The following is an 11,243-nucleotide window of genomic DNA, read 5'->3' on the forward strand; positions in this document are numbered from 1 at the left end:
AAATATTCCGATTCTAAACTATCAGATAGTAATATTGTAGCAATCCAATGGACTAACCAATATTTAAAATTGCTAAATAAGTCAAAATAGATCAACACTATTAAAAAAGGAAAGATAGATTAAACGTATGACAAAATTAATGATGATCCTTGTTAGGGCCCTCCACTAGCTAATTGGTCTAATAAAAGTTTTTCGAGCTTCAAACTATAATTACTCTAACTGCAAAGCGTCTAAGTAAATTTTTCGGTAAAATCTAATTTGCGGTCTAGAAACTTCTTTTAAATAAAAAAAAAACCTTTAACCTAAGTGTGTACATTCAATTTTCAAGCCGAGAGATGTGGGATGGAATAAAAACTCCTAATTTAATTTTTCCTTCGGAGCTGTAACCCTAATTTTAATTAAATGTAAGGAGCACATAAGTTATCGAATCATTTGAAAGCCACGTAGTTTAAATTTAATTACTCATTACACTTGAATTTTCTCTCGGGTTAATGGCATTTTATAAAAAAAAAAACTAGGTCAGTTTGTGATAAAAACTCTTATATTGAATAGGATATGCGGAATTAATGCCAAATGAGGCATGTTAAATGAAAATTACCAATCATTGTATCTAAATTATCAATCTAGATACGATTTTAAATATTCCCTTTATCTTCTTCTTGAGATGCAAATCCACTAATGGATGTTAGCGATCACATTTTCCATTAATTCTCTATTTCTTGCAATATGTATCAGAGATTGTATGTCGCTAATCCCTGTCCATTGCCTTATGTTTCGGAGCCAGGACATTTTCTTGCGTCCCAGTCCTCTCTTGCCTTCAATTTTACCCTCGATTATAAGTTGGAGGAACTGGTATTTTTCATTTCGCATGATGTGACCTAGATACGCCGTTTTCCTTTTCTTGATGGTTTCGAAAAGTTGGCGTTCTTGGTTTATTCTTTTAAGGACATCTATATTTGTGATTTTCGCTGTCCATGGTATTTTTAGGATACGGCGATAGAGCCACATTTCGAAAGCTTCTAATCTGTTTATATCCCTCGTTTTGAGTGTCCAGCCCTCTACGCCATATAGCAGCACTGACCACACGTAGCACTTAGTAAACATTAGTCTCAGTTGAAGATCGAACTCTGAACAAGTCAGTACCTTCTTAAATTTTACGAAAGCTTGTCGAGCTTGCTCAATGCGACATTTTACTTCTCTGTCCGATGCCCAATCTTCAAAAAACTACGATCCCAGGTATTTAAATTTACTCACTCTTTCAATGGACTTAGTATTCAGTGTTATGGTGGAGTTTTCAAGTGCATCCAAGTTTCTGGAGATGATCACAAATTTGGTTTTTTTGGTATTAATCTCTAATCCCATTCGCTTACTGTATTCTTCGATTATAGTGACAAGTTGTTGAAGATCGACTATGTTGTCACAAATTAATACACCATCATCAGCATATCGTATGTTGTTGATCAATACTCCATTCACTTTGATTCCCATCTTTGCATCCTCCAAAGACTCTTGAAATATGGCTTCCGAATAAATGTTAAATAAAAGAGGGGAAAGCACACATCCCTGTCGAACGCCCCTTCTTATATGTATGGGTTTGGATATAGAATTGTCTATTTTTAACTGTGCCGTTTGATGCCAGTACAAGTTTTCAATGCATCTTATGTCTTTTTGGTCTATATCAACTTTCTTTAGGATCTGCATTAACTTGTGGTATTGGACACGATCAAACGCTTTTTGGTAATCTAAAAAGCATAGGAACACATCCTTCTTCTGATCGTAACAATTTTGGACCAGCAATTTTGGACCTGTGTTGCTACTATTGCTTCTCGTGTTCCTAAACCTTGCCTAAACCCGAACTGGGAGTCACTGGGTGATGTTTCACCATATATTCCCTTTATATGGTGAAACAACACAGACACGAAAATATATTACTTCCTCTGAAAAATTAGTATTCGGAATATCTGTCCTTCAATTACCCACAAAATCCTTGTAAAATAATAAGAAAATTAGGCCTCAAAGTATTATCACTAGACTTAGGCAAAGATGCAAAATAAATATATTGCATTTTTTGCATATTTTATGCAAATATCTCGGGATTTTTATTATTTATACAAAAAATTGCACAACATACAAAAACGTCAATTTATTTCGAATTGCGGAATTCAAATAATATTTATGGTACTGTAGATAATGGTATGAGTAAGCAATTCGAAATTCCAATGTTCAGTTTATTTCAATATTTTAGACTTCAATATTACCGATAGTATCTATAGATACTACCCAATATTCTTCTATTGTTTTAGCAGGTAACCGAATATAATCCAGTAATAAATTAAATATTTCGAATTTTCCCAATAACACAGATACCAACATATCCAGCTCCAAAATATTTTGTAACACTAGTTTTATTAATCTTCTTTTAATCTCCTAGAATTAAACGAAGCCATCTGCTCTTTAAAAAACTCAGCTGCCGGTCCAGACCATATCCCATCAATATTTGCAAAAAATATTGATGGGAGTTTTTTACAGTTTATTTCAATATTTCAGACTTCAATATTACCGATAGTATCTATAGATACTACCTAATATTCTTCTATTGTTGTAGCAGGTAACCGATTATAATCCAGTAATAGATGGGTGTTTCAAAAGTTTATTGCGTGGGGTATAAATAGAATTATCCTTTTGCAAAATCATTTTGTTCTCAAAAGTAAAAGTGAAATCTTCAACATCGTCAGTCGAGCTTAATTTGTTAACTATATCGATTTTAAAATGCCGAGGATAACTAGTGTCGCTACTTGGATTAAACTTTACTAAAAAGCGTCCGTCGGCACAATATAGATTTTGAAGTAGAGGAAAAGTTTAATTTAATCCCAAATTTTTATGCAAATTTGTCTTTTCCGAAAAATTTGCGAGGTTTTGTATTATTTTAAGCTTCGTTTCCTGGACTATTGCTTTTCTAAACATTATGTTCTTTTTGTTTTTCTGTAAGACAAAAATTGGTTAAGACATTGCTCTTCAAAGTTTGCATACTTACTTACTGCTCTTACTCATGATTAGCGACTCGTTCAAGCCCTTTCAACTACAACCCTTTTAACAATAACTGTTTACCAAAAATTAATTTAAATAATCTTATTGTCCTTAAAAAGCCTGTACAATGCAAAACAAATGGTCAACACTAGATCTACCTGCCCTAAATCCTGCCTGTTATTCAGCCTCAAAGTCTTTATATTCTCTTTCTATTCTGTTTTGAACTACTTTCCCGTATATTCTACTGATCGAGTTTGTCACGGCAATGCCTCTGTAATTGTCACATTCATCCCTTCTGCCTTTTTTGTGTATAGTGGATATCAATGATGTCTTTCACTCCTCTGGGGTTGTCATTCCATTAATGCAGTTTTGGAACAGTTTGGCTAAACTTGTATATAGTTTGGTTGTACCGTGTTTAATTAAATCTGCAGGGATGTTACCTGGAACCGGTGTTTTGTTATTTTTTAGAAATCTACATTTTGTGTTTCGCTGCTGTCTTTAAATTGTGGTCTATTTTCCCTTAGGAGTTTCTCAAAATATTGATCCCAGTGGTCTATTGTTATTTTTGACAGTATGTCTCTCTTCTTATCTTGTCCTAAAGATTTTAAGACTCTCCAACTTTCTGTGCTTCTTCGTCCTCCTAGATGTGAATTTATCACGTTACACTTTTGTTGCCATGCTTCATTTTTCTTTCGACATATCATTTTTTATACTTAAGCTTGAGACTCTTTGTAGATTATTTTTTCCGTTATATTCTTTGCTATATATTTAAGAATTTTTGATATTGCTCTCTTTTCTTCTATATTTCTTGTTGATCTATTTCTTCGTCAAACCAATATGGAAGTTTTCTTTGATTCTCAATTTGGTATCCAATGGCTTCTGTTGCTGCCTCCTGGAGACACCTTATTATGTAAGTGTAATATTTTTCTTAATTATTAAATTATTTATTTTCCAACTTTTGATTTAATCTATTTCTATATAATTCTCTCACGCTTTCTTGTTCTAATCTGATTAGGTTATACCCCTTCTGTATTTCTTTATCCCATTTATTTCCTTCTTATTCTTCTTTAGGTTTATTTACTCCAAATGTGATCTTAGCTTTTAAAAATTGATGATCGCTTCCACAGGTAGCTCCTCTCAATACTCTTACATCTTGTACAATCATATTTGGCTTTTGTCGTATGATTGTGTAGTCTATGATTGATTTTAACCCTCTCGTATTTTGCGTCCATGTGTATTTGTGTATGTCTTTGTGTTTAAATAATCTGTTTGCAATTTTCATTTCATTTTTTTCGCATAATGATATTAGTCTGGTACCATTATCATGGTCCTCTCCGAATTGACATATAACTGCGTTATGAGGTTTTTTTTCAGCTCTGCTGTTTAAGTCTTCCAAGATGATAATTTCTCGAGATGTGTCGACTTTTGCAACCTCTAAATTCAATTTTAAAAAAAAATCGTTTTTAATGTTTACCGGTGCGTCATCATTTACTGCATATACACCCAAGATTGTGCATTTGTGTCCTCCAATCGCAAGGTTCATTTTTATCAATCTCTCGTTTATGGCCTCCCAAGTAGTTATGTATTTCCTTAGCTTCTTACGTATGGCAACACCTAGTTAAGCTCTTTTCTCCTATGATACCCCGCTGTAGAAGTGATCATATTCTCCGATGTTTTCTGATCCTTGGCCCTTTGGTTTTGTTTCGGTGATTTCTGTGATATCCAATTTCAGCTTACTCATTTCATAAACTAAACTAAAACTTTGCACGTTCCAAGTTCCGAAAATCATACTCCTTTTTCGTAGCATCGTCGTCGTTTGTTGATCGATTTATTCCGAGGCGTTTTGCTGGATTTTTTAACATTATATATTTTTTTAGAGTAACGGGGAGTTAACCCGATGCCTCACCCGACTTGGAGGGCCAGGGTTTAATCTTGGAGTTTTCCTTCTCCTAGACAATTTGCTTGCATTGCAGCTTAAGAGCATCATCTCCCCTTCTTCTGTAATCCTGTACAAGGAGCCCTTACAGGATGCTATCAACCGGGCCAGTTGAACCCTGGTTTTTAAAGTTATACTTCTATACGCGCGCTCCACGTTGGAAATTTGTATGGGAGTAAATCTGTGAAATCACTACATATGTAAGATAATGAGTAACAGAGAGACAGAAGATATATTTTCTCTCTCTTCCTCTCTCGAATATAAAAATGTTCCTTTTGTATATATATTTAATATATATATTATATATATACATATAATAATATATATATATATATATATATATATATATATATATATATATATATAATAAAATATTTAATAATATTATTATTTATGTGATATGCTTTGTATTATTTATTAAATGTTCATAATTATATTAGTCTTTTTTATTTCAAAATAATAATCTCAATAAATCACTGTATGACCCAGAACTGTCAATTTTGAAATACATTTGTCTCATGTCCTCGGTAGTATAGTAGTCAGTATCCCAGCCTGTCACGCGGGAGACCGGGGTTCGATTCCCAGTCGGGGAGGACTTTTTTATTAATAATAATACATCGTAAATTAAACACATACGTAAGTAGAAAAGTTATGTATATTATTGTCATTTTTAAATACTTATGAATATTGCATTTTAATTTGTACTGTATTATTATACTGAATTATGTTGCAGTGTATTGTATTGTATTTTTATATTAATAACAAAATAAACAATGAATTTTACTGCAGAGTATGTGTAAAAAATTTTTGCATTCAACTCCTTTCATACATATATGAAAATAAAAATATACATTTTCATAAAAATATTGATTCAATCCTTCATTTACTATACTGCTATTACAGGTCAAATGTTGTTTATTAATTGTTAGTAAGTTGTTATTAATTTTGTTTCTCTTTCTGCTATGTCTTACCTATAGCATTACATATGTAATGATTGTGCAGATTGACTCCCAAATAAATTTGTAACGGCGAATGCGTGTATAGAAGTGTAACTTCTACCGGCAGTCCCACTGGACTGCCACACCCGTTTTTTTAGAGGTGTTACATCTCTATCCCTCCTCCTTTATTCGGGCTTGAGACCGGCTGCATCGGTTATAGAGCTACTCAATTCACCCCATACCAATACAGGCAAAGTTATGATACAATTTAACGTGTACAATTTAAATCAGAAAATCGGTAGACAGCGCTGGAGAGGTATACTCTGTCTGCTTATTTTGATTGGCAGGACAAAGGAGTGGCAATTAAGGGGAAACGTACAGGCTGTATAACTTGTCGATATTCTATCTACCGGTTTCTTTAATCTAAGGTTTCCCCGTATATCACGTTCATTTACTGGACTACAGCTAATTTTGCTTTGTTCTTTTTAAACAATTTAGAAAAAAAAATGCTTCAAATAAAAGTTGTAGATCTTAAAAAGTTCTTTAATTTGTGAGTTTTTAAATTAAAATATATAAAGAATTGACAGAGATAATTCTCTCTCCCCCAATACATCAAAAAATAAAATTGTGTCTAGGGGCCTAAGAATGTAATATTTTATAAACTAAAATTAATTGAAATATAGAGGTAATGTAAATTCGATTACTACTCAAAACTAAAAACATAGTAAACTAACGAACAGGGTTCGTAATGAATCATGCAACAGTACTAGGCAATTAGGGTTTGTTCTAGCGTTATTACATCCTCGTACAGATACGTATTAAATAACGGTAGAATGAATATTCATCGGTATGATACAAGTACAAATTCCCTTCGTTTGATGGAAATTAAAACACGGGAACTTGATATTGATCGCTACTAAAGGGAGAATAATTATGATACATAAAATGCTTAGATTATCAAGATTATATTGCTACAATTTTGATTGTGTTTGCATTATTATATATGCATTCATTTTTAATAAAATATCTCCAGGTTACTTTACCTCGTGGCGATTTGCACTTTTTAATTATGCAATCATGCGTTAACCTAGTATGACCGAGTCTGAGACGCGTTATTATAATTGTTTGGCTCCTCGAGATAGGTAACATATTCCATGTCGCTATGCGGGATTTCACTAGTTTTAAGTTTGAATTGACACTCTTCATTTATTTTTCCAAACACCTAATATTGATTTTTTTACAAGCTTTTATGTACGATGTATTTACAATTTCAAAAACATCACTTACTATCGCATCTTAAGCACTAATTTCGTTGCCTTTTATTCCTATATGGGATGAAATTAAGACGAAATTTATCTCATTATGATTGATATGAGCCTGACAATGGACAGTTTTAATTATTTTAAAGCGGGTTTTTTGGAAACAGTTGTCAGATGCTTTGTATGGTGCTATGTGAGTGTTAAGGTAATATATTTGTAGTTTATTGTCAGATTGGTTAGTTCTATGGTGCTGTAGAAAGCATACAGTTAGGCTGTCTAGATAACACTACGTAGCAGTACTAACATTAGGTAGTTTGAATTTAAAAACCTTTTCTGGAGTAAGAACAGATACTCCCAGATCTTCAGTTGTTTTTGAACCAAAGTTGTATATCTGGGTATGATTTTTATAGCGGCTTTTCTAAAATAGATAATAATTAAATTAATTTTTAGTGGAGTTTTTGTCAAATGACCTAAGTTAAAAGTTGTATGGTATGCGTTAAATCCAAGGTGGATTATGATCATGTGTGTATGGAAAACATTGAGGTATGACAATGTTAAATCAACGCAAATGGTCTTTTATTCATTTATAGAAATATTTAGCAGAACGGGGATATGCTGTTTGCGGTTTGGGAATTTTTAAGTAAACTTATTTCTATATTTATCTAGGGCAGAGCCAGAAGTACAGATATACGACATAGATGCAAGGTGAAGAATATCAAGCATTGAGTAAGGAATAGAAGAGTAAAATAAAACAATCATATAAACCGAATGACAACAAATAGAGTAGTAAGACAGCAAGAGACAGTTCTCCAATAGGAAGACAATTAGTAGGAAGACCACGAAAACGATCGAAAGACAACTTACTAGAGGCACATTGGAAAACAGACGAGTCATGTCTACATAAAAAGAAGAAGAAGTATTTCTTTAGAGATGATTTCTTTGATTATTCTTAATTTTTGTTGCATACATTAGACTAAGGTAACCTCTTCTATCATTTTACAAGAATTCATTAGCTTCGCAAAGTAAACGTTCTATCGGCATTGTAAAAAAGGCTCCCAAACATATTCCGAGTGCTGTGTTGTGAATAGTATCGAGTATTTTATGTACTGATTTCGATGCTGATTTATAAGCTATAGCCTGTAATCTAGCTGTAATCTTATAATAGTTCTGTATATCAATAATAATGTACACCTGTCCAAATGCATATTTTTGTGTGCTAAAATTTTTAGTAAATTTAATCTTCTGTAACATTTACAAATTAGATTATTGTAGTATGTAGTATAATTTCAGTGAATCTTGTTGATCTAGTGTTTACTTGTGTAGATGTAATGAAGTTGGTGTTTGAAATATACTTTATTGTCACTGAAAATTGTACAATTTTATGGACAAAGCTTACAAAAATCAAAAAAAAATAACAATATTAATTAAAATTTACTAAAATTACATAAATCGTCAATATCACAAAATAAAAAATAATAAAATATACAGTCCATTGCAAAATTTAACTATAGTATTTTTTTAAAATAGCAGCAACAGCACAAATTACAAAAACATTAGTCAAGAAAAAATAAGGGCATTGCTAGATGTTTTTATTTTAATAGAACTGCACCCTTTACCAGACAAAGATTTATATTGGTCACGTGATCCTTTTTATAATAATTCTGTTACTTCCAAAGCTTTTACAATAACCAGGTTCAAAACATTAATCGAAAATATTCATCTAAATGACAAGCCAGCAGCTGCAGAGAGAGGTTCACCTAACTTTGATATATTATATAAGATAAGACCATTTATAGATAGCCTAAATGAAATTTTCAATGAACAAGCCAATCCTGGAAATCGATTTTCTATTGACGAATGTATGGTCAAATTTATCTACAGTGTTCTATCAAACAGTATATGCCCAAGAAGCCAATAATTAAGCGTAGTTATAAAATTTGGGCAAAGTGTGATGCTATTACTGGATATTTGTACCAGTTTATTATCTACACTGGAAAAACTGAAGGCATTGAAAATGATGGCTTGGGATACAAGATTTTAACTGAATTATTCCAAGATATACCACACAACTCTTTAGTTGTTTTTGATAGCTCTTTTACAAGTTGCAAACTGGTGGAATATTTCTATGCAAACAGGTGTATGCTATAGGTGCAGTCAGACTTAATCGCAAAAATTTACCCGATTTCATGAGGAAACAGCAAACCAAAAATGAAAAACTTTTAAAGAATGAATTCTATTGTTTGAGCAGTAGCTCTATAACAGCAATAAAGTAGTTGGATACCAAAGAAGTCACGATTATTACAACCGCAAATCAACAACATAAAGTAACCATGACAAAACGTACAAAAAGATACGGTACAACGAACGACATAATGTGCCCAAAAGTTATTGCAGATTATACAATAATCATGGAAACTGCTGATCACTTTGACCACTTTAGGGCATCATATCCCATAAGTAGGAAATCTTGACAATGGTGGATGAGATTGTTCTTCTTTCTTTTAGATGTAAATATGATTAATGCATATATTACGTACACAAGAATTCACGATCAAAAAAATACTCACCACAAGGATTTTAGGCTTCGCCTTGGAAGAGCTCTCATAGTTGACTTTATAGTAAAGGCATATCGACCTGTGATATCTAAAAATAAAAAAACGGGAAACTTTGGTGTTCCAGACGAAATTTAGCTGAGAAATGTAGGACCACATTTACCATATGTTCAAAAAAATTATACAAGGTGCTGATTTTGCTAGACAAAAAAGAAGAAAAACAAACATTATATGTAGTTTTTGTCAAGTAGCTTTATGCTCAAAAAAATGTTTTAAATTATTTCACACTGCTGTGATTGAGACCTGAATTAGTTTTGTTATCCATTTATGCATCTTTGTATTTTTTTAATAAATTGTTTCAAAAACTGTACAAGGATAATTAATATCCCACCTACAAACATTTTTTTAAGAAACAACGGAAAATAGTTCCCACACCTTTTTTTGATACTTTTTCAAATTATTTTTTATTTCAACAAAAATATGTTTTATTTACCTCCTTTAGATACCAAAAGTATATAAACAAATAAATTAATTCTCCTTATATCCTATGTCTCATTAAGGGTGGCCGCACACAGAAAGAGCAAAACTGTTTTAGTCAAAAACGTTTTTGTTTGAAACGAAAACGTTTTTGTTTCCACAAGAAACATTTTGTTTTCAAGAGAAACAAAATGTTTGCACAAACCATACTGCAATCAGTTTTATTAAAGATGTCGACAGATAACAACGAAATTGCACTAGTTTTCTGGCAGTGGTTCCTCCTACAGGACAAAAAAAACGCAAAATAAAAGACAATTTTGGGTGCATCCTATAAATGAGAAAAGAATGTGGCCTCAATCAGTACAATTAATTTTTCTGCTTCCACTTCCATGATACACTCAATATAAACAAGCAAAATATCGCTGTTTCCACATGTGCTTCTTGTTGACTACTCGAGCGGTTTCAAGAAGGGAATTCCAAAAACACGTTGCGCCTGCGTACATTGAAATGTTTCGACACAAAACGACGATCCGGTAATCAACATCAAACAGACTGACTGAAACTAAATGAGCCTAAACATGCTTTAGACACACGACTAATCAGTGTGCGTCAGCTCATTTCATTTATATGGAAACATCAGCATCAGACTCGTTTAGTCAAAAACGCTTTTGACTAAAACAGTTTTGCTCTTTCTGTGTGCGGCCACCCTAAGGGTTAATATCAAACAAACTAGTAGGTATTTTACTTTAATCTATTTTACAAAGTTGTTGAAAATTACATTTTTCTACTTTGTATTCATACTGAGGCTATAACGACACGCAAAAGTGTGTGGTAGAAACCAAACCGTTGTAATAATCATACGAAACATAATTTATTGAATTTGTAAAGGTTGACCAAAGTTTAATATTTTGCACAAATAGAAAAAGTAGTTATATGCCGCAAGGAAACAACTTTATCTGCACCATAATTTTTTTAAAATATCCTTGTTACAATTTTAATAATATATTATGTATTGTGATAATAACCAATTTCTAAATCGACAATGTCAAATTAT

At 32.3% G+C, this 11,243-nt stretch overlaps 1 protein-coding gene across 1 annotated transcript in view; it reads right to left on the reverse strand.

Annotated features, from left to right (window-relative positions):
- The window catches only part of LOC140448063 (ras-related protein Rap-2b), a 431,656-nt gene extending 421,871 nt beyond the window's left edge, over positions 1-9,785 (reverse strand). The window contains exon 1 of the mRNA XM_072541113.1: positions 9,728-9,785. The gene's annotated coding sequence lies outside the window, so the exon portion shown is untranslated. The remainder of the gene's footprint in view (positions 1-9,727) is intronic.
- Positions 9,786-11,243: the final 1,458 nt, after the last annotated feature.

Source organism: Diabrotica undecimpunctata, chromosome 8 (assembly GCF_040954645.1).
Source record: "Diabrotica undecimpunctata isolate CICGRU chromosome 8, icDiaUnde3, whole genome shotgun sequence".
Taxonomy (NCBI): Eukaryota; Metazoa; Arthropoda; class Insecta; order Coleoptera; family Chrysomelidae; genus Diabrotica; species Diabrotica undecimpunctata.